This window comes from Gracilinanus agilis, chromosome 1, assembly GCF_016433145.1.
Source record: "Gracilinanus agilis isolate LMUSP501 chromosome 1, AgileGrace, whole genome shotgun sequence".
Lineage (NCBI taxonomy): Eukaryota > Metazoa > Chordata > Mammalia > Didelphimorphia > Didelphidae > Gracilinanus > Gracilinanus agilis.
The window spans coordinates 772004728-772030239 of NC_058130.1; positions in this window are offsets into that span (position 1 = coordinate 772004728).

Genomic DNA, 25512 nt, shown 5'->3' on the forward strand with positions numbered 1-25512 from the left:
TCCCCCTCCCCTCCCTTCCTCTCATTTCTTCCTTCCTTCCTTCCTTCCTTCCTTCCTTCCTTCCTTCCTTCCTTCCTTCCTTCCTTTCTTCCTTCCTTCCTTTCTTCCTTTCTTCCTTTCTTCCCTTCCAGCCACCATCTGGAGAGTGACCTCACCCCACAAAGGCTAACTGCTCTCCTTCCACACCCCTGGCTCCCACCACTACCATGTGAGTGGCAAAACAACAAGCAGCCCCACTCCCAGCACTGTGGAAGCCTTATGATGCACCGTTGTTATACAAATATAAGCAGCCTAAAAGATATGGAGGTTGCATTTCTGTGACAGAGCCAAGCAGAGGCTTCATGGGGCTTCATTTGAATTAGACTCTATAAGGACATGCACCAACCCACCAGTTGTAATAAGAAGCTGTCTCTCTCTCTCTCCCCCACCCAGCCTTCCCTCACCTTCCTGACCTTACTAGTCTTCTCCTGCTGAGGGAAGCCTAGCAGCCACTGGGGTCCCTATGGAAACAGGAGGTAGATTCCTCCCCACCGCTCCCCCATCCCCTCATGTGAACCAGCTGGGGCCCAGCCCTGACCCCTGAAGGGTCATGATCTCTAAAAGGTTTGCCATCACTGCCCTAGAAGATACCTCCATTCATAAGGGCTCCTCCTCTGGTTGCAGAGTTCCAAGGAGAATCTCCTTTTTGAGGAAGTACCTAATTCAGCCCAGCTCACTCACCCCTTCATACATTTCCCTCAAGTTCTCCTGACTGGCTATCTGTCTTAGAGGGTAGACCACTGGTTTTGATAAGCCCAAATAAGGAACTACAAATCACCCAGTTTAAGTTAATCTCCACTACTTAAAAATGAAACACAAAATAACTTCCCTTCTGAGACATCAGTAGTATTATTTCCAACTATAAAGGATGCCCTGTGTATTCTTTTATTTCTCATCAAAGAAATTTAAGGAAAGTCCTTTTTAATCAATTGACCAACAAAAATTTATTAATCTACTGTGTGGGAGGCACTGTTTGAGGTTCAGGAGTACAAATGATAGAAATGAAGGAGTCCCTGATCTCAAGAAACTCAATCTTCTTTCTTCTAATTTGTTTATTATGTGACCCTTTGCATCTAAGTCATCTATCCATTTGAAGTTTATCTTAATACATAGTGGAAGATGTTGGTCTAAACATAATTTCTACCAGACTATTTTCTAGTTTTCCAAGAAGATTCTGGTAGTCTTTAGCTCAGTATCTGGATTCTTTGGGCTTATCAAATGCAAACTAAGTTCATCTATTCTATCTGTTGCATATATATTTTATTCTATTGATCAGCCTCTCTGTTTTTTAACCAGAACCAAATTATTTAAATCATTTCTATTTTGTTAGGATAGTTGGAAATCTGGTCTGTTAGGTACCTTTCCTTTCCACTTATTTCCCCCATTATTTACTCTGCAAGTCTTGTTCTTTCATTCCTCCAGATAAATTTTGTTGTGTTTTTTTTCCCCCTTACTCTATATATTATCTTTTTTTTAAACCCTTACCTTCTGTCTTGGAGTCAATACTGAGTATTGGCTCCAAGGCAGAAGAGTGGTAAAGGTAGGCAATGGGGGTCAAGTGACTTGTCCAGAGTCACACAGCTAGGAAGTGTCTGAGGCCAGATTTGAAACTAGGATCTCCCATCTCTAGGCCTGGCTCTCAATCCACTGAGCCGCCCAGCTGCTCCCTCTATATATTATCTTTTGATAGTGTTATTGGCATGACACTGAAGGAATAAATTAATCTAGGTAGTTTTATAATTTTTATTATAATTTTTTGGTCTAGAATAGAAGGGAAATAGTTAACTAGGGAAAAATCTTGGCAGCAAGTTCCTTTGATAAAGGTCTCATTTCAAAGATAGATATATAAAGAATTATTTCAGATTGATAAGAATAAGAACTTTTCTTCAATCAATAAATGGTCAAAAGTTATAAAGTCAGTTCATAAGGGAATAAATCCAAACTATCAATAGCAATAAGAAAAAATACTCCAAAACATTAAATATTAGAGAAAGACAAATTAAAGCAACTCTTCAGGTTCCATCTTACAACCATAGATTGTCAAAAGTGATTTAAAAAAAGGGAAAATGACAAATATCGGAGAAGCTATTAGAAATAAGTATATTAATTCACTATTGCTGGATCTGTTGATTGCTATTCCAGAAAGCAATCCGAAACTACAAACAAATAGGAATTAAGGTGTACATACCCTGTGACCCAGTGTTTCCACTCCCAGCTCTAAACATGCAAAGGCATCAAAGAAAAAAGGTCCATATATCAAAAATATTTATAGCAGCTGATTCTATGGTGGTAAAAATGTTCTATGAAATAAGGACACATCTACCTGTTGGGAAATAGCTGGACAGATCTTGGTATATGAATTTATAATGGAATACTATTGTGCAATAAGAAATAAAGAAGGAAATCCAGTTGGCCTTGGTTCAAATCTGGCCTCAGATACTTCTTAGCTTTGTGACCCTAGTCAAGTCACTTAACCCTATTTGCCTGGTCCTTGCAGCTATTTTGTCTTGCAATTGATATTAAGATAGAAGGTGGGAGTAGCTGGGTAGCTCAGTGAATTGAGAGCCAGGCCTAGAGACAGGAGGTCCTGGGTTAAAATATGGCCTCAGACACTTCCCAGCTGTGTGACCCTGGGCAAGTCACTTGACCCTCATTGCCTACCCTTACCAATCTTCTGCCTTGGAACCAATACTCAGTATTGACTCCAAGACAGAAGGTGAGGGTTTAAAAAAAAGATAGAAGGTAAAGTTTAAAAGGGAAGAAGGAAAAAAGAAGAGGATAGTTTAAGAGAAACTTGGGAAGATTACTATGAATTGATGTAGAATGAGGTCAGAAGAACCAGGAGAACAAAGGATATATCAGTATACTTTGTAATGAAATTACAAAGTATAAAACACCATTGCAAAGACTGATGACTTTGAAAGACTTAAAAACTCTTATGGATACAATGATAAACCACCATTCCAGAGGACCCATGATGAAGCACTCAATCAAAAATAAACGACAAGCATTTATTAGGCATCTACTATATGCCAAGCACTATGTTAAATGCTGAAGATTCAAAGAAAGGCAACAAAGAAACAATTCCTATTTTCAAAGAACTCATTCTAAAAGGGAACACAACATGAAAACAACTATGCACAAATAAGATATATATGGGATAAACTGAAGATCATCAACAGAGAGAAGGCACTGACTGGCATTTGACTACCCATATTCTGGAGAGAAATAATGGACTTGGATTTTAAATTGAGATTTTTTTTGGACATGGCTAATGAGAGAATCTATTTCACTTGATAATGCATTTACCTTAAAATTTGTACAGGATTTTCCCTCCTCTTTTCCTCAAAGTGGGTAGGGTAGATGAGAGAAAATATAGATTTTTGTCAACTGAAAAACTAAATTTTTAAAAAGCCTTCTTTGTTTTCCCCCTCAAGTGCCACTACAGCCCATTTTTCTAATTGAATGAATTTTTAACACAAATAGAATACTCAGAAATAGTCTAAATGACTGTAAGAACCCTCTTCCAAAAGATCTCTATACTGGAGTCATAAGACTTGGGTTCAGATTCCTATTCTGTCAATCTGGGAAAGTCACGTGCCCTTTCTAAACTTGATTTTTCTTCTATGTCAATGGAAAAGATGTAATGCTAAGATACTTTTAATATCTAAAGCCTATGGTACTGGGCTCCCTTTTACCTTCTTGTATTTCCCAGGTGTGGACAGCTCTACCATAACTACACCAAACACTTTCCAGCTATATATTTCCTTCCTTGGGCTTCTCAATTACACCCCCCCCCCAATCTGAGCCCAAAGTCATGGGATGTGGTTGAGAATCTGATAACACTACTTAACATCCAGCTTAATTCAGTGGCTTCTTTTCAAGCCAAAAGCCACAGCAGCTGTTCCTTGTGTTCAATGGGTCCACTCACCTCAGTTGATTAAGCCTCCATCCTGGGCTTGGCAGGGATTGGGAAGCAGAAAAGTGGTTTGAGCCAAGGTCTCCTCCCAAATCCTCAACTGGATAATCTCCTCAGCCCAAAGTACTGTAGGAGGAAGAGAAAAACCTTTTAAAGTCAGAAGTCCTGGTTCTGCTAGAGATTAACTACATGATCTTGGCCACATACTCTTCCTGTTTCAGTTTTCTCATCTGTAAAATGAGGCAGTTTGTACTAGATGACAGCTAGGGATGCTTCTGGCTCCATGATATCCTCTTCTGGGATTGAGGGATGAAATCAAGGTTCTGACCCCATCTTTTACTGGGAAAGCTCTCAGAAAATTTATACAATTAAGGAAGTTTATTATCTCTCTTAGCTCCTTTTTCTCCCTGAGGCTTTCCCCTATTTTCACCTCCCTGCCCCTAATACTCTGCCAATTAAAAAAAGGACATTTGTTAAGCACCTACTGTGTGCCAGACACTAGAGTAGGCACTAGGAATACAAAGACCAAGGCTTAAATAATGCCTACTTTCCATTTTTTTCTTTATTAATGTTTTATTTTTTCCCACTTAGATGTAAAAACAATTTTTGGCATTTTAAAAAATATTTTATTTCCCCACAATTCTCTCTTTCTTTCCCTCTCCTCCCCACTCCTTGAGATGGTAAGCAATTTGCGGTTGGTTGTACATGTGTAATGGAATGGGTGTAATGAAATGAATGAACCAGCGTCAACAACGCAAGGACTTAGTTGATGTGTGTTGAAGCATTGATTGAGAATGTGATGTATGTGTAGGAGCCCTGGATTGTATAAGTCAGGAGACTTGGATTTGTAACCAATAAAATTGATCTGGAGGTTCGATCACCTGATTTATAAGCATTAATTAGTAATAAAGAGAGAGAAGAGAAGGATTTCAGCCTTACTAACTTAAGGTAAGAGCAGATCCCAGATTTCAGCCCATCGAGGACCCCTCCATGCTGCTGCCCTGCTGCTTGCCAAGTGCCAGCCCAGGGAGTCAGTCCCTTCAAGAGTAGAAGTAAAGAGACCATTCTCCTTCTGGCTTTGCCTTTAAAACTCCACTAGCTGCTTCCTCCATGGTGACATTGCATGCGGATGCTCAAGCTGAACTCACAAGGATGCCAGGGAACACCATTAAGGTACTCTCTGATCCTCTAGGTAATTTACTCCACACAGATTGCTGCTCCCATGCGTTTAGGAGCTGTGTGACCTTGAGCAAATCGTTTTCCTTCTCTGATATGATGATTCCATAATAAACAATAATAATAACATTTTGCAGAAACATAAACCTTCAAGATGGGACAGACCCTAGTGGCCATCTAGTCCAAAGCCCTCACTTTACAGATGGGGAAACTGAGGCCCACAGATGAACTAGTCACACAGGTATTAAGGCGAAGGGATGCCGAGACCCAGAGATTGTCCAGCATCACACAGGTTACAATAAGAAAGAGATCTAGAGTTGATATAATCATATATTTAGAATTAGAAGGGCCCTAGAGTTCATCTGGTCCAATAACTTCATTTTACAGTTAAGGAAACTGAGACCTAGAGAAATACTTGACTAATTAGAGTTTGTGAGAATTATAGGATCCTAGGTCTAGGGCTAGAAGGACCTCAAAAGGTCATTCAGTTCAACATTCTCATTGTATAGAAATTGAGTGACTTATAGGAGTCAGAGAGTCAATAAACATTTATTAAGCACCTACTCTATACCAAGAACTGTATTGACCACTAGGAATACAAAGAAAGGCAAAGACCAATCACACACATAGTAAGGCAGCTGAGCCAAGATGGCACCTCAGGTCTAATGAATTCCAATGTAGAATATTTTCAGGTCTCTTTTCTTTCCTCTTGAAATTGAAGAGTCTGGACTTCGAGGTCTCCAAGAAACCCGATAGGTTTGCTAAAGGGAGCCCAGGAGCTGGTCCTTGGCCAAAGAAATCCCAAAGGACTGAGGCTTCCTGACTTGGAGGTGGGTTTCCCTCTCATTATTAATGCAGTGACTCAGAGCCTCCTGGAGGAACAGAGGGAGTTCTTCTCCCACTGATTATGACAGGAATGTGAGAACAGTTCGACTGCTAAAGTAATTAAAAACATAATCGGTGCTATTAAATTCTTCATTTATTTTTCCAGTGTTCTCTCTCCCCCTGTGAACTATTATCTGCCTTCCATAATCACTCCTGACATGTCAGTTCTTCCCTGACTCCCTCCAAAGTGCCATCAATGACAGGGTTCTAGACAGTTTGTTTTAATGTCATCATCTACAACTCCTATAATTATATACACATGCCTGCCTGCCCCCATTCTCAGGAATTTACTGCTGGGGAAGGTGTGGGTTTGACAGTTCTGACTGACTCAGGGGATCAGGAGGAGTTTCAAAAATGTACACCCCAACCCCAAAGCCTGATGGAATCCCTGGGGGCCACCTGGACTGCTTTGAAAGGGACTAATTCTTTTTTAGGAGTCTAGACACCGGGGCAGGTCTAGATTCTGCCACCCCTACTACCCCAGTCTCTTGTACCAGCTCCCACCCTATGCTAATACTCTGAGATCTTAGATCTCATCCAGCAAGCATTGATTAAGTGACTATGTGCCAGGTACTGGGGATAGAGACAATATTAAAACACTTCCTGCCCTTGGGGAGCTTATATGCTCTTCAGCATGCAAATACGATTATACAAAAATAAATTCAGAGTAATTAGTGGGGAGGAGTAGGAGGCAGAATTGAACACTGGATTCAATTAGTAGAGGATGCTTCTTTTCCCCTGGCAGATTCCCCCTGCTCTGCAGTGTTGAGTCTTGCAGAGTTGTTTGGGACCCTGAGAGGTGAAGGGATTTCCCCCAAATCACATAGGCACTGTGTGTCCAGGTAGGACTTGAATACAAGGCTTATAGTCAACTTTTAATATAATAACCTTTCAGCCAAGGTAGAATAGTAGTAGAAGTAGAAGTAGTAGTAGTAGTAGTAGTAGTAGTAGTAGTAGTAGAAGTAGAAGTAGTAGTAGTAGTAGTAGTAGTAGTAGTAGTAGTAGTAGTAGTAGTAGTNAGTAGAAGTAGTAGTAGTAGTAGTAGTAGTAGTAGTAGTAGTAGTAGTAGTAGTAGTAGTAGTAGCTATAGTAGCAACAGCAGCAATAGCATCATCATCATCATCATCATCATCATCATCATATTTATATAAGTACCTATCATGTGCCAGGTACTATGCTTAACAGATATAATATATTTGATCCTCACAAAAGCCATGGGAGGAAGGGGCTATTATTTTCCCCATTTTGCAATTGAGGAAACTGAGGCAGACAAAGATTAAGTGACTTGTCCAAGGTCACACAGGTAGTAAGTATCTAAAGCTAGATTCAAACTTGGGTTTTTCTGACTCCAGGCTCAGTGCTATATCTACCCTACCACATAGCTGCCAAGATATGACAAATGAATTAGATAATATTTGTGAAAGGACTTTGTAATCACAAATAATGAGCTCTTATTGTTAAAAGAGAAGAAGCTGCATGGCAGAGTTGAAAAAAAGATGGCTTGGGAGTCAAGAAGACCTGAGTTCAAGTCCCATCTTTGACATATACTAATGGTGTGACCTTAAATAAGCTGCTTAGTTTTCCAGTGCCCCTAGGCAACTTCCTAAAAGAGGTAAATAGTGTGTTGCCTCCCTAAGCCATGACTACACTTTGGACTTTTGATTCCAATTTGTGGCCTGGTTGCCATTGACTGAGAACACAAGAAAAAGAGCTCTTTTTTTTTTTAAACTCTCACCTTCCATCAGCAGTAGAGTGGTAAGGGCTAGGCAATGGGGGTCAAGTGACTTGCCCAGGGTCACACAGCTAGGAAGTGTTTGAGGCCATATTTGAACCCAAGACCTCCCATCTCTGGGCCTGACTCTTAATACACTGAACTGCCCCCCAAAAGAGCTCTTCAGACTTTCATTATCCCCATTTAAGAAAAGAGAAAACCAAGGCCCACAGAATAGACAGAACATATCAAGACTTGAACTTAGAGCAGACCTAAGTTCAAATCCCACCTCTGGAGCTGTGTGACCTTGAGGAAATCACTCAGCATTCCTGGGCCTTAGTTTCTCCATCAGTAAAATGAAAGGGTTAAGGCAGATGGCTTTGGAGCTCTCTCCCAGCTAAGATCTGGGATCACATAGGAAGTTGCCAAGAAGTATCTGGCTACATTGGTGTGGGGAGTTTTCCACACAATGATGAAATCAGAGATTTATATGCTCCTCAGTTAATCCAATATTGCCCAAGCCATGAGGGAACCCAGCCTGTAAGAATGATTCCTTTAGACCAGTGATTCCCAAAGTGGGCGCCACTGCCCCCTGGTGGGTGCTGCAGTGATCCAAGATTGCGGTGATGGCCACAGGTGCATTTATCTTTCCTATTAATGGCTATTAAAATTTTTAAAAATTAATTAATTTCCAGGGGGCTAAGTAATATTTTTTCTGGAAAGGGGGTGGCACACCAAAAAAGTTTGCTTTAGACCAAAAATTCTTAGATTCTACAGGGGGAGGCAAGAGGGTTTGGTTTGTCCCTCTTCTTTCTCTTTTCCAAGTTCCCTGTGATGTGGGTTGGCACTGGTAAATGGTTCTTCAAAAATTTAGAAACTTTGAAATTCTTTTTTTAAATGTTTTTTTTTTAATTTAAAATTTAAATTTTAAAATTTAAAATTTTTTAAAACGGCTTTCAGATCTTATGCTTTTTACCAGTTAGCAGAAAAGTATGTCACCCTGTGCTTCCCAACTATTCCCAGTTGACAAGAGTTTGCAAGGTCAAGCCTGAAGGGAGAAGGGAGCATCCATCCTATGTTATGACTTTATTCCCTTTTGTAAAAATTTTTAAGGCCTAGAAAGGACACCAAAACACCCAAAACAACCTTGAAAGTCTGACAAACAGGACAAGGGAAGCAACATCGCTGAGGTGCACTGGGGGATCTTTGCACTCCCCTTCCCTACTCCTTCACCTGGGGCACCTCCTGGAACACCCATAATAGGAATAATTTGAGGGAGGATGGAAAATTCCCTCAATGGGAGGAGGGCAATACCCCAGACCCATAATAAAACTAGCAACTTAAAATTCTTCTTTGGCTCTTCCATTGCCCTAGCTACGTTATCTTTAATGTTCTTGAACAAACACTTTCATGTCTGAAGAAGAAGGGGTCTGAGCTGCAATTCTTTGGGTAAGAACCTGCATTTATTTTCCCACAACAAAACTCAAACTCCCACAATACCTAAACCTCTGGGACCAGAAAGCCCCACACAATGAATTTACTGGGGACTGACCAGCTGGAATTGCCAGGCATCACCAATTCATCCAGAGGTCTGGCGTCCTTGGCTTCTGTAACTAATTGTTTTATCCTTTGCTTTCAGAATCAGTGAGGCTTGCTCTAAAGCCCAAATCATAAATATCTCTGAGCCAATAACCTGTCTCACCTCTCTGCTGATAAAAGTAAATATAATTAAAAAGTGATTATAATCCAGCACCAGATACATAAGCTTTCCCAGACCTAATTATAAGAAGTGCACTCTCCTTTGAGTATAAAATCTCTTTCTTTGTGTAATTCATTGAGATTCTTCAACAAATTATTTATTAAGCACCTACTGTGTGTGTCAGATGCTGTGATAGGGGATGGAAAATCAAAGAAAAAAGCAAAACAGTCCCTGTCCTCGAGGGGCTTACATTCCACTGTGTAATTACTAACGCTGTGTGAATTACTGATCACATGGTAAGGCAATTTGCAATGCCAATATTGGGTGGATTCCTCACTAATCTCAGCTCTACACACAAAGCATGAAGACCCATTAGAGCAACATAGTACACGAGAGTCAAGATCAAAAATATCCCAGTGAATTGGATCACTGAGTCACATTTGGTAAAATGGGAGAATAGAGAGTGGACTTGTGATTTCATCAGCTTAAGAACCTCCTTCTACCAATTTATGGTGCTATCTTCTCAGTAATTTACAATTTTAGAGATTTGCCTAGAAGATAGTGGGGTTAAGTGATTTGTCTAGTGTTTGTACAATTCGTATATGTCAGAGGCAGGATTTGAACCCAGATTTTCTTGGTTCTGAGGACAGCTCTCAATCCACCATGCCAGGGATTACTAACTTATTCTGTGTCATGGATGCTTTTTTTTGTGGGAGAGCTTTAAGGTGAAACCCCAGGTTCAGGGCAGGTTCTTTACAAGAATGCAAGACTCCAAAATTTAGCTAGAGAAATTTATTAATTTGTAAACCATGTTGAAAGGCCAGGAGACAGTGTGCAGGTGGAACACTGCCTCACCAAGGAGATGGGGTTTGGGGTTTTTATACCCTTTTTACAACAGGGGTTACAGGATAAAGAATGGGGGGGATGGGGTGAATCAGGAATGAGGTAATTCATTGAGGTTGGAGGTATAAGGGATGATCTGTGGAATTCAAGGGATGATTAGATTAGGTACCACACAATGCTTATCAGAGTGGAATTAGGAGGTCCATATCTCTGTTAATTGAAGATCTAGGGCAGTGGTTCCCAAACTTTTTTGGCCTACCACCCCCTTTCCAGAAAAAATATTACTTAGCCCCCCTGGAAATTAAATTTTAATAGCAATGAATAGGAAAGATAAATGCACCTGTGGCCATCACCTCTACCATAGATTGCTGCAGCACCCACCAGGGGGTGGTAGTACCCACTTTGGAAATCCCTGATCTAGGGGAAAGTCCAAAGGGGGGAGGGAATGCTTCTTTCAGGAAGCAGAAAGGAATTTTATATGTTCCCTCCCTCTGATCTAGAAAACTTCTGGAGTTTGGGGTGTCCAGAGGGAAACCCTGGGTCCCATACCACCTTTGGCAGTTCGATAAAGCTTGTAGATCTCTCAAAATAATGTCTTTAAATACAGAAAATAAAATATATGAAGTTATTATATATAATAAACCAATGTAGGCATTAAAAATAGTTTAAAGACTAAGTTAAGAAACCCTACTCTGCCCCATAAGAAATAATGAGCAGATAAATTTGAAAAAAAAAAAAGTGGAAAGAACTACCATGAAATAATGAAGAGTACACAGGTATAGACTTACTATTTGAAGAATAACTTGTGATTGGTCACCTTGGCAACTTTGTATTGTGAAACCCCAAATTTACCCCTGTCCCATGGAAACTTGCCTTCAAGAAAGTCACAGGTCGCGTCTCAGATTGAAAGACAGTACTTTAAGCATCCTGGACAGGAATAGTGGATTCAGTCAAGTCTTAAGTACTCTTCTGTCTTCTTAAGTTTTTCTTATGATATGTAGATCACTCCCAGGTACCCTAGCCTCAGCTTACAACCTCTGTCCCAAGCCCCTATGTAACCATTCAATTGTTTCTCTTTAGTTATATTCCATAAGGTATAAATAGAGCCTCAAGCTCTTTAGTTCAAGGGAATTTCCCATTCTTGGTGTTTTTCCTGGTAACATTGTTCCCAGAGTGTTAGAGCTGGGTGACTCTGCATGGTAGCCATTAAGAGCATTGTCTCCATTGTCCTGATTAAAGGTATATTCTTTTCTAACTGCTTTGGTGCTTCTGTGTTTTTTCAGGTTGACAACCTCAAAAGGAAGGACTGAAAGGTGAAAACAGAGAAGACATAACTTATATATACTTATCTGTTAGCCAAATGATGCCTTCTATGATGTGGGGAGAGGAAGGAGGGACTGAGATACCTAGAAATAAATTCTACTAACAAAAAAGAAGACAAAGAAGAAAGAAATCCTACACTATGCCATGTTGCCTCCAGATTCACTGTCATTGGGATAAATCTAAAGTCTTCCATTCAAAGAATTGCCTTCACCAATAAGAGAATGGGGGAAACTTGGCTAGATGAAGGTTGGCTATAAAAGATCTTATGTAGAGGGAGTTTCATCCCTTTCCCCTCCTGGAATGCCAACTCAGTTCATCCTGTTTTTTGCATGCCAGCACTGTACCCATGAATGTAAATAAAAGAGTGTGGGTGGACCCCACCTGGCCCTACTTCTCTGAGCATGGCAGGTGAGGTGGTTGGAGAATCCTGCAGGATGAGCTACATGTTCTCAGTCTTAGAGTAGGAAAGATGGTCTTACTCTATCCTTCTACCAGAATGGTCTATGTTCTTGGTGGCATCAGTGGTACAGAGTTTTGTTTTTGTTTTTGTTTTTGTCTTTTTCTGGACTCTCCTGCCAAATTTTGGAATTATGGCAATGATAGACTTTTAGAAATATTTCAGCTGAGGTTAAAAGATTGGCTAGATTTGGAGAACTTGTGACAAATATCCATGAGTTTCAAAGGTTTTTAAATGACACAGCAAGTGGTTATAGAGACTCATGTGAAGCGTAATGTAGTGGGTTTGTTTGCAGTAGTCATCAAATAGGCTCTAATAATTTTGGGGATTTTGGTACTTCTTAGAATCTGCATTAGTTGTACTACTATTTTTAAAAGGCTTTTTACCTGGTGAAAAAATCATGTACACTCACACTGTGAATTGTGGCCAAGTTAAAAAAAGAAATAGAACTCATTTTTGAGTGAAAAACCTTTGTGTTGTGCCTCTGCTTGGCTAACACATTGTCACATGGAATATGAACTATGAATTTATGATTTTTATTATTATTGTTTTTTCTTTATATTTGCAAAAGGATATTTGATTTTTTCTTTTTTTCTAATTATTTTTAGTACTTGCAGTGCATGGAATCAGTATTAATATTTTTTATTTTGAAGGATAAGTTTACAATATCTATTAGCCCTAATATCAATGCATACCCCCAAAGCTTAAGACTATGGAAACCTGCCATTGATTGTTAAGTATTATGGGACTTTTACTAAAAATTGTGTCTGATTTCAGAAGAAGGGATCACAAAAGAGCTACTGCACAGTGTCAGGAAGCACAAGGTCAAGGAGACAAATGATCCCTGTGGGACTGATGAGAATCTGCACTAAGACAAAGGACTTGTTTTGGAGGTTCAAGGAAGTGGCTATTTGACAATTTTAGAGCAGGACTACCTCATCCCAAATTTCAGACAAGTACCTTAGTTTGGCTTTCATTTTGGCTCCACTGTCCCTGAGAGTGAAGGTAAAATCAGACCAAGGAATCATACTACCCTTTTACCTCAGAACCTAGTCCCTTCTCTTTTATAATTTGGCAATTTTCTGTTGTCCTAGCTGCCTATGGGTAAAGTGCTATATCACTGCAAATGTCCTATAGGCATGTGGGACATAAATCACTTTAATTGGACCTTGCTGGTGATTCAAGGACCTGTTACAAGTTTATTCTTTTTTTTACTCAGAATTTTATACATGTAAGATTTTATTTTTTGAATTATTTTTATTATTTTTTAGCCAGAATTTAATTTTTGCTCTTTTATTTGAAATTTGGTGGGGGAGGGTATTGGTTTTCTTTTGACAATTGATTCATATATCTCATAATACAGCCATGTATCCTGGGGTGATTCTAGTATTGGTTAACATCCTCCTCAAGGGTTATTGTTTAATTATCTTAAAATCCAAGGTTTAAAATCTTTTGAAAAAATTTCAGGAAAAGAAACTCGCCAACACCCTAAATCAAGAAAATGTATCTTTTTGGAGAAGGTGCTGTAAGGATGCCAGTGGAGACCACTCACTGTTTCAAAAGATCCAGATAGAATGAACTGAACTAACGGGAGTTGAACATACTTATTATGAATATGAACTCTTATGCTAAAGGGTACTGCCCCTCACTGGCATTTTGTCAATGTGTCTAGCAATCATTTTTTGTTTTCTTCCTCTTTTCTTTCCTTCTTATCCCCAAATTGTTGTAATATTCCCCTTTGTAAAGTGCAATCGGTTATGCACCTCTAGTCAGAATATTTGGAGGTATAAGCTAGTTATGTGAAATTATTCTTTGGGGAGACTAGACAAGAAAATCTGGAAGATTTCAACATGCTTAGCTCCCAACAGAATCACAGGGGGGATTGTATAGAAGGAGTTTCATCCCCTGCCCTTCCTGGGTTGCCAACCAAGTTCATCCCATTTTTTGTATGCCAGCACTGTGTCCAGGAACATAAATAAAAGGATGTGGTGGACCCCACCCAGCTCTACTTCCCTGAGCACAGCAGGTGAGGCAGACGGCGAATCCTGCAGGATGAACTACACATGGTCAGATTCAGAGTAGGAAAGAGACTTTAAATCTATGCTTATCTGCTTTCTCTATTTCAAGTGATTATTATTAAACTTAATGGAAAATAAGACCTTGGAGATATTAATTTTAATCTAATAATCTGAAGGTTACAGTGGGCCACTAGTTCAAAATGTGAGATTAGAGAACCAAGAAAAAACAAATGTAATCTTGGGCTTCCTTAAAGGATAATCTCTTCCAGAAATAAGGATGTAATGATCCTGCTGTGTCCTGCCCTGGCCTTACCATATTTGGTGTACTCAGTTCTAGATGTCACATTTTGGGAAAATCCAAAAGAAAGAGAAGGACACAGAAGGAAACAAAAAGAATGGAAAAATGTATGAATCCCAACCATAAGAAAATTCATTGGGATTCAGGCCTTTTTCTCTAAAGAAAAGATTTGGATTGATATAATGGCTAGGTCATGCAATAGATAGAGTACATGGCATGGAGTCCAGATGACTCATCTTCCCAAGTTCAAATGTGACCTCAGACACTAATTTTGTGATATTGGAGAGTCATTTAAAACCTTGCTTGACTCAGTTTCTTCATCTATAAAAAATGAGCTGGAGAAGGAAATGGCAAACCACTCCAGTATCTTTGTCCAAAAAATCCCAAATATGGATATGAAAGTCTGGGCATGACTGAAAAATGACTGAACCACAATAAAAACAGCTGCCTTCAAGTATTTGAAGAGCTGTCGTATGGGGAATTAACCTTGTTCTACTTGGCCCCAGGAAACTGCTCTATTATCTTTGCCAAGAAAACTCCAAATGGTATCACAAAGAATCAGATATGACTAAAATGACACAACAACAACAGTTGCCCCCAGAGAGCAGAACCAAGAGAAGTGAGTGCAAGTTGAAAAGATTTTGTGTATAAGAACAATTTCCTCACAATTACAGCTGTCCCAAAGTAGAACAGGCTATCTCAGGAGGTAGTAGTCTTGAGCAGCTAAGTAATTCAGTGGATAAAGAGTCAGACTTGGATATAGGAGGTCTTGAGTTCAAATCTGGCCTCAGATACTTCCTAGCTGAGTGACCCTGGGCAAGTCACTTAACTCCAATTGCCTAGTCCTTATTGCTCTTCTGCCTTGGAAACAATACTTAGTGTCCATTCTAAGACAGAAGGCAAGGGTTTAAGAAAAAAAGAGTTAGTGATTTCCCATCATCAGAAGTCTCCGAGCCAAGGTTGGATGACCATCTGTCATTTATACCATAGTAGGGATTCTTTTCAGGTACAGATTGGATCAAATAGTCACTGAGGACTTTTCCAATTCTGGGATTCTGAGGCAATGTTCTCATAGGATACTTCCCCACAATTTCATACTCATCACAAGGGACAGATGGCATAGTGAATAGAAAGCCAGCCACTGAGTCAGGAAGACCTGAGTTCAAGCCCTGTCTCTGACTGAACTTGTGTGGCCATGAGCAGACTAATTCATTTCTCAGGGTTCCAGGCAGCTCTTTGAGACCATAAACTTCAGATGAATCATTGGTCTATACCAATGGCGGTAATTTTCCTACCAGTATCAATGATGATGCTCACTGTAAATATAACAGAAAGCAAAAAGAAGCTACAGCTAGTTTGAAGAATAGTTACAGGTTCCCTTTGAATATATACATATTTGTAAAAGCTTTCAGAAGGGAATGGTGGACAATTATGAGCTGTATTATCTCATAAAACAGCAAGAAGCAGTATTAAGGAAAATAAGCTTACAGAAAGCTTGGTGAGAGACCCAATTAAGCCAGCTCATCCCAAGAGCATTTAAGGACGATCCCGGAAAGAGGAAAACAAACAGACAAAAGTGGAAAAGATCTGTAGGGATTTCTATAACAAACTCTTTTCTCTAACAAGGACAACAGAGCTGCCACATCTGGACTCTAACAGAATCCCAGACGTTTTTCAAGGGAAATAAAACAAAAGTGGGAAAAGTATGTGGGAGAGGATCAGGCAGAAGCTGATGCAATTTTGAGGACACTCATGGACTGATTCTCAATATGTCTGAAAAAGGGTTAGATACCAAAAGTTCCTCCCCCACACCCCAAAATCAGACTTTGTTATTACCATGAAAAGTAATTAAAAACTTCGGTAATCACTTCTCTGTATATTTATGCTCCAATCTCTACAAAATCATTAGAAGCATAATCTGGACTTTTGGATGAAGCTTTCCTTCACTTTAACTGCTAATGCCTTCCCTCCCCAAGGTGTATTTAACCACTTTATATGTAGAGGAGTGTATATTCTCACACATATACTGTATGTAGGTGTATGTATATATACATACATAAATTTCAAATTTAGACTGTATATATTTTCCCCAAAAAGATTTTAGCTACATGTAGAAACAACTTTTGACAGTTTTTTCTGACATTTTTGAACTCAGATTTTCTCCCTTTCTACCCTCCCCAAAGTGGTGAATAGTGTGATATAGGCTATAACCATACTTTATATATTTTCACACATACTTGTTTCATCCCTGTTCAAAAACAACTCCTTTCCAGTAGGGGTTCTCTCACTCTTTTTCCTTGAATCTCACTACCTAGCATGACGCCTGACATACAGTAGGCACTTAATAAATGTTTATTATGGGCAGCTATGTGGAACAATAGTGCAGGGAGTTCAGGCTTGGAGACAAGAGGATGTCTATCTTCCTGAATTCAAATGTAGACTCTGATACTTACTAGCTGGGTGACCCTGGGCAAGTCACTTAATCCTTTTGCCTCCATTTCCTTATCTATAAAATGATTTGGAGATGGAAATGGCAAACCACTTCAGCATCTCTGCCAAGAAAACCCCAAAAGAAGTCACAAAGAGTTGGAAGGGACTAACAGCAAAAATAATGTACAATTATTTCCATTCTATAGGTAGAAAAACTGAGGTCTTAGAAACATGTATTTAGAGATAGAAGGGACCTCAAAGGGCATTTAGAACAATCTATTCATATTTTATAGACGAAGAAACTAAGGCCCAAAGGGTTAGAGACTTCCTCAAGATCGCATAACACGGCCACAACAGAATTATTTTCCCACAAAGGGCATTAGCTCAGGACTCATGCAAACTCAGTCATGGGAAAATCTGACCCCCAAAAGAAAAGATTAGATTTTTCCTCACATTCTCTAGCTCATAATATCCCCAACCTGGAGTCCCAAGAAAAATCCCTTAAACAGAACTCAAATAGAGCTCATTAGTCTAGCCTCCCCCTAAAAGGAAAAGTTACTCAGTATACAAATCAGTAGGAGGCATCGAATAGGTGTTTTCCTTTTGAACACACACACACACACACACACACACACACACACACACACACACACANTTTTCCTTTTACACACACACACACACACACACACACACACACACACACACACACACACACCAAAAATTCTTAAAACACAAAAAACTCAACACTTTTGTGCACACACTGACAATACTTGAAACATCAAACAGTAATCCATAACAAAGGACACACAATAGCCCATAAACAGATACAGTAAACACTCAGAGGACTCATAGAACCCATCCTCTCTAGGATGATTCCCTCCTGGAAGGTAGAAAGGACTTTGGAAAATGCTGACCAGAAGTCACTTCCACCTAAATCCAAACTGGCCAGGCAGAACCGATGGAGGACCATACCGTCATTGTCTTCACCTCTAAGAAGGGTGTAGCTGTGGGAATCACTTGCCATTGGGCAGTACCCAGACTTCTCAATGATTCCAGATCAGTTCAGCTCATGAGACAGCCACCAAGATGAAAAGACTGCTGCTCAGTTACCCAGGGTTGGGGAAAGAAGCATGAAGTAGAAGAAATAGGCATGGATTTGATATCTACTCTCAGGCTCACCCAGGCAGGAAGTTAATAAACATTTATTAAGTGCCTATTGTATGCTAGACAGTGTGCTAAGCTACAGGGATCTAAAAAGAAACAAAAGAAGGTCCTTGCCCTCAAGGCGCTCACTGTCTAATGGAGCAGGCAATAAGCTTGGGATCCTGGCTCTGGCATTTACTACCTCAATAATCTTTGGTAAATCACTTCATTTTCCCTCCATAAAATGAGAGAATTGGACTAGATATCCTTAAAGACCTCTTCTTACTAATATTCTAGACTTACATATATAAGAACACACCAAATAGAAAATGGAAATCAATCTGAATCAACTTCAACCCGGTTGATGTGAACCAACAAAATGTTAGGGCAGTTAGGTGACTCAGTGGATAGAACACCAGGCTTGGAGTAAGAGGACTCTTCTTCCTCAAGTTCAACTCTGGCCTTGGGCATTTATTAGCTATGGGACCCTGGGCAAATCATTTCACCCTGTTGGCCTCAGTTTCCTCATCTGTAAAAATGGACTGGAGGGCAGCTGGGTAGCTCAGTGGAGTGAGAGTCAGGCCTAGAGACAGGAGGTCCTAGCTGTGTGACCCCATTGCCCACCCTTACCAATCTTCCACCTATGGGACAATACACTGAAGTACGAGGGTTTAAAAAAAATGGACTGGAGAAGGAAATGGATCCAGTGTCTTTTCCAAGAAATCTACAAATGGAGCCATGAAGAATAGGACATGATTGACAGGACTGAATAATAGATGACTTCTAAGATCTCTTCTAATAGAGACTACAAAGTTATGAACCTCCTTGAGTCTCAATTTCCTCCTCTGTAAAAGAAATTTGAGAAGGAAATGGCAAACCACTCCAATATATTTGCCAAGAAAACCCAAATGGGGTCATGAAGAGTCATACAAGACTGAAAAAATGACTTGAATGACAACTACAAATCTTTGTGAGATTGGATAAGTCACTCTCTGATTCCTAAGGTTCCTCATGTGTAAAATGAAACGATTAAAATGTATGATCTTAAAGCCATTCACCCTAAATATCTGTTTCCTCATTTATACAATGAAGTGTATCTATGACAGTCCCTAAAGTTCCTTCTAGTTTATATTCTAGGATTCTTTTTTTTTTTAAAGCCTTATACCTTCTGCCTTAGAATCAGTACTGTGTATTGGTTCTAAGGCAGAAGATCAGTAAAAGCTAGGCAATGGGAACTAAGTGACTTGCCCAGGGTCATACAGCTAGGAAATATCTGAGGTCAGATTTGAACCCAGGACCTCCCATCTCTGGGCCTAGCTCTCAATCCACTGAGCCACCCAGCTGCCTCCCTGTGATTCTAATAAAGGTTCATTTCTAAGAAAGAAACGATTGAGGAGGATCTGAGGGTTACCAGTTGCTTAAAGAGCTTCTTAGAAGTCTTCATGCCATAAATCATTCATTCTTGTTCCAGTTCTTTCTGAACAGGGAAAGTATTTTTTATTATTTTCCTCCTTGCCATCGCTTTTTATCTTCCTTTCTATTCTCCATTAAATTTAATTAAGCACCTCTCGATCTTGCTGAGGCAAGCTCTGGGACTAAGAAAAGAATTTCCAAAATGTTCTTGTTTTATCATTGTTTCAAAGTGGGATCTGCTTTCCACAATCCTATTAGATAAAAACTCATATTCAAGGGGGAAGCTTGGTGACTCAGTGGATTGAAAGCCAGGCTTAGAAACAGAAGGTTCTAGTTTCAAATCTGACCTCAGACACTTCCTAGATGTGTGACCCTGGGCAAGTCATTTAACCGCCATTGCCTAGCCCTTACTGTTCTTCTGCCTTAGAACCAACACACAATATTGATTCTAAGATGGAAGATAAGGGTTTAAAAAAACAGCTCAGATTCAGACACCAGATAAATGAATAATTATTTACTTTTTAAAAAAAAATATTACAAGAGCCCTTTAAATGGTGAGATTCCCATGTGCACTTAAAATAGAAGTCTTGAGAAAACAGGCATGCCAGTTTGGAGGCCATATGAATTTGCCTAACCATTTTGACATAGTTCCAATTTAGTTCCAAATTGCCTTCCAGAATGGTTAGATCAATTCACAACTCTACCAGCAATGCATGTGTCCCAATTTTGCCACATCCCCTCCAACATTTATTGCTTTCCTTTGCTTTTATGTTAGCCAATCTGCTAGGTGTGAGGTGGTACCTCAGAGTTGTTTTGATTTGCATTTCTCTAATCAGGAGGGATTTAGAACACTTTTTCATGTGACTAATGATAGTTTTTTATTTTTTCATCTGAAAACTGCCTATTCATGTCACTTGATAATTGGTCAATTGGGGAATGGCTTGATTTCTTGTACATTTGACATAGTTCCTTATATATATGGGAAATTAGATCCTTGTCAGAGAGTTTTGTTATAAAATTTCCCCCTAGTTTGTTGCTTCCCTTCTAATTTTAGTTGCACTGGTTTTGTTTGCACAAACCCTTTTTAATTTAATATAATCAAAATTATTCATTTCATATTTTGTTGCCTAACCATTTTGGAAGAAATTAGGAGTGATCTGGAAGGGGTTCAGGGTGATTTGACACAGAGATCTCATTACTAGGCATGTAGAGGGCCAGAGATAAAGAAAAGGATATTCCATATTCCTAGTGACACTTTTTTAAGGACTTGGAAGCAGATGTCCATTGTCTGAGAATGGCTAAACAGACTTGGTGCATGATCTGATATGTGAGATAGATTGTATGTGTGATATCAAACTAGAATAGAAATAGAAGCCACTCACTCTACATAAGGAGCCCTGCAGACCACATATTGACAGTTTTAAAATGTAAAATCTATTTTATTGTATTTTATTTCTTTGGTCAAATATTTTCCAATTACATCTAAATCCAATTTAGGCTTAATCTGAGGAATGTTGACCAGGATGCATGTTTGACATGTCTTGTATAGTGGATGCAGTGTTAGACTTGGATTCAGGAAGAGCTGAATTCAAATCCTGCTTTTTATTCCATTATTATTGTTGTTGTTGTTGAGTAGTTTCAGCCCTATGGCAAAGATATTGGAGTGGTTTGTTATTCCCTTCTCCAGCTCATTTTAAAATGAGGCAACTGAGGCCAACAGGATTAAATGACTTGCCCATGGTCAGACAGCTAGTGGCCAAAGCCAGATTTGAACTTGGGAAGATGTGTCTTCCTGACTTCAGCTCAGTGCTCATGCACTATGGTGCCACCTAGCTGCCCATTATCAGCTGTGTGATCCCAAGCAAATTTCTCAATCTCTATAAACCTCATTTTCCTCACCTGTAAAATAGGGACAATAACAAGATTTTCATTTACCTCACAGTTATTGAAAAGATCAAATGACATAATTTTATCAAACACTATACAAACAATAAAGTTTTGTGTAAATATGAGCTATTGTAATTACCCTAAGGAAAAATTCATTTGGTATTTCCTTTCCCCTTCAAATGGCCTACCCCCATCTCTTTAAATTAATATTCATGAGTCCTGGATTGTGTCATTACAAGAAACATACTCTCTCTCTCTCTCTCTCTCTGTCTCTCTGTCTCTCTGTCTCTCTCTCTCTCTCTCTTCCCCCCTCTCCCTCTCCCTCTCTCTTATTTTTTTCTCTGGATCAAAAGGAAACAGAAATGCCTCTTAGGTAACCAAAGCAGTACATCCTTTCCCATATCCACCCCCTAGACCTTATTAGGAGATGGCGTTCTACTGAACTCCCCTGAGAGTTCCAAAAAGTTGTTTTCTGGGAATTCAGGGATCTAATAGGTCTTGGGAGTAAGCAAGCAGACAGGACTGAAAGGACTGATTGAGTTTTGCAAAGTAGATAACTGGTGAAGAAGAATGTGAGTCTAGGGCTGTCTTAGGAATCTGAGTGCAGATTAAAGCAAATTTTTCCCCACTATATTTTGCTTTATTTATTTATTTATGCAGCCTGGATAATATGGAAATATATTTTCCATGACTTCATGTGAATAATGGGCATTACATTGCTTGACTTCTCTGTGGGAGGAGAATGGGCTGGAGGGAGAGAATTTGAAATTCAAAAAATTTAAATGAATGTTAAAAGAAAAAAAATTGAAATAGAATAAAAGAGAAAAAAGAAATGTCAGTCATCATTATTAAGTGACACAAGTAGGAAATCTGCCAACTGGATCCTATCTATCCCCTTGAGATATGATGATATAAATGACTAATAATATAGCTATCATGTCACCCCTGAGCCTTTCTCAGGATAAGCACCCCCATTTCCTTCAGCTCATCTTTATATGGCAAGAATTTGAGACCATTCATTATCCTATCCACCCTGCCCCCACCTCAGCATTTTCCAACTTATCTATGTCCATCCTATAATTTGATTATCAGAATATAGCATAGTACATGATAGTCATTCTGATGAGGTCTCTGGACACCTTTCTAGTACAAAGTTTTTAAGTATATAAAATTAAATGCATAAGATTACAAATGAAACCAATTCTACTGAAAGAGAACTACATATGTAAACACAGATAGATCAGTAGACAGACAGATTAATAGATCAATAGGCAGACAGACATAGATAATAGATAGAGAGATAGATAGATGGATAGATGATGGATGGATGGATGGATGGATAATGGATAGACGGATGAATGGATGGGTAGATAGATACTGTATGAGTATAAAAAAAATTTAGGTTTTTATGCTAATATGAAAGTTCTAAAGTAATTTCGTAGTCACTGATTTAAAAATATTATAGCTTAAGTCAAAATGACTTTTAGTAGCTTCATTTACAAAGAAGTAGAAAGAGTGAAAATAGGGAAAATGTAAGAAGAGAGTAGAGAAATGTCTAGCCTATCACCCTAAATGTTGCTCCAGTGTCTGGCTCAGCCCTGGCAGGGCTCAGTAACCTTCATCCAGAGGACCCGGTGGTGTCTTCAGCAAGGGTTCCACCAATTCAGCCTCCTCCAGGAAAGGAAAGCCTTTCCAGAACCAATCTCTCTAGAAGCCAGGAAAGGAAGACTAGCTACTGTACAGGTGGAAAATTCGCCACACTTGAGCTACATTTCCAATATCCTTTTAAGTATGTCCTTATTTGACGTACAGAGGCTTGGGAGATAAATTTGGCTGAGACCCACACTGCGGGGCTCTTTGGGGGCTTTACTTTGGTTAAAGTGTGGCAGATATGGGTCTCTGGCTCTGTGTTCTGCTCACTTGGCTGAAGGAATTCCTTTCCCTCTCATTTTTTTATTATTAAATCCTTTAATTTTAAATATCAGGAGTATCCACTCAATTTTATTCTCACACTACTCACCCAGCAAGCCAATGCAGGATCCAGGGAAAGAGTCTCCTCCCTCAGTCCAGTTCACCAATGCAGTCTCCCAAGACAAACTCCAAAGGAGAAGATCGAAGGTCAAGTTCAAAGGTGAAGAAGTCACAAGGTGAAGTCCAAAAGTCCCTGAAGGAGAAGTCACAAGGCAAAGTTTCCAAAGGAGAAGCTCCCTGGACAGGAAGTTCAGGACTTTTTATTGTCCTTTTCCCACATCACTTCTGGTCCCTTCCTCCATTTTATGGGAGCCAATTATAGTCTCATTTGTTTTTTTTTTCAATTTTATTTATTTTTATTCAATTTGCTTAGCACTGCCTAGGGGGAGGGCAGTGGTCTCTGGAGTTCACCCACCTTAGCAAGTGATTTTGAACTCTCTTATTTAATGTTAAGTAGGGAGTGCTTATGTTTTTTGACTGATTAATTTAAAAGTTGCTGATTGATAGACAAAGTTTGATTCACTCTTCACAATACTAAAATCAGAGACCCTAGCTTAAAAACTTTTGCTCAAAAAAAAAATCCTTTACTTAAATGATATAATTTAATGACACAGCCAGAGGGAGACAATATGGGAAGGAGAATCCTTGACACTCCTGATGTACTCTTTTCTCAAGCCCAAGTTGGTTCTAACCCTGCTCCAAGCCAGGAGGGGTAATATCCTGTCAAACATGGACTCTGGGCCTCTTTGGTCATCAGCTTCTCCAGGCCAGTCTCCCTGCTAGGCTAATTGCTAGAATCCATTTGCCAAAATGCTCCTTCCTCTTTTATCTCCTGCTGGGCCCCGTTTGTCAATTCGGTGATACTGAAATTGACCACAGGTAAGATAGGCAGTTAGTGAAAAGTTCATTATTATAGCAAAGCATAGACAGATGCCCCAAATCTGGGAGCATGGCCCAGCCCCTGCTGAGATCCAGCCTCAAATGATGATGTTTAAATGGACCAGAAGTAATGAAAGCAATTATGAGAAGAAGAAAAATGCCAAACTCTGTCCTGCCTTTTCAGGCATTTTTATCCTCTGAATCACAGTCTTAAGAATCTGAATCCAGAGCCCTTTTGACAACATCAAACTGTTTTGTGTCAAGAGTAGCCAGAAAGCACAGGACTCACCATGCCACTATCTTGCCCTAAAAAGTTCAGTGACTCCCTATGGTGTGTAGAATAAATGGGAACTTCTTGATTTGGAACTTAAAGCAACAAGTGATCAGAATTATAGATCTTCCTCACATGGTATCAAGAAAGAAGTTTGGGTTGTAAAATGAGGAATCACTGGGGCCAAATAGAATGGGTGGACCATGGGAGGGACTCACCAGTCAGGACATACAGACCCCAGATGGAAGTTTTAGAGATGAACAGATCCAGTCCTATGACACAGATTATAGCATAGAAGGTTCAGAAACCTCCCATCAGGAATAAAAGTTAGCTAAAGGGTTATGGCATCCCCTGAGGAATCAGCAATTTTAAAGCATTAGAGGCTGAGTTGCTCAGCCATGAATTCCTTGAACACATGAGGCACTCAATAATGTATGGAACATGTGTGCCCTGACCATTTGGATCCTTGCATATGCTTCTGCATGAGCTTTCCCTGGTCATACTTATTCCCTTCATGTGTTTTCCTTGTTTCCATGTATACATTGTATATATCTTCTCCAATTGGTAAGATTTAGCAAACTGGAAGAGCATACTTTGTGTGCTTAGTGGAATTCACCCTGAAACTTTGTGGGTTGATTGGTATTTTGGGGATCTCTGCATATGACCAGGGCACACATGTTTCTTTCAAGGATAAGTGTCATCTGTGTCCAAGGAACACATGGCCAGATAACTCAAACCTCTAATATTCTAGAGCAGTGGTTCCCAAACTTTTTTGGCCTACCACCCCCTTTCCAGAAAAAATATTTCTTAGCTCCCTGGAAATTAAATTTTTAAAATGTTAATAGCAATTATTAGGAAAGATAAATGCACCTGTGGCCATCACCGCCTCTCTGGATCTCTGCAGCACCCACCAGGGGGCGGTAGCGCCCACTTTGGGAATCACTGCTCTAGAGTTACCAGTGTTCTCTAGTGATGTCACAATATCTTAGCCATCCTATTCCCTGATGGATAGTTGTTGAATCCTATGAACCCCAGGTCTGGTCCTCAAGGGACTGAATTTGTTCAGAAGAAATATTTCCACTGACTGCCTAGAAAAAGCAAACACATCATCAGGGGCTCATGAGCTTTGGTTTTGTATTGTCATTAACTA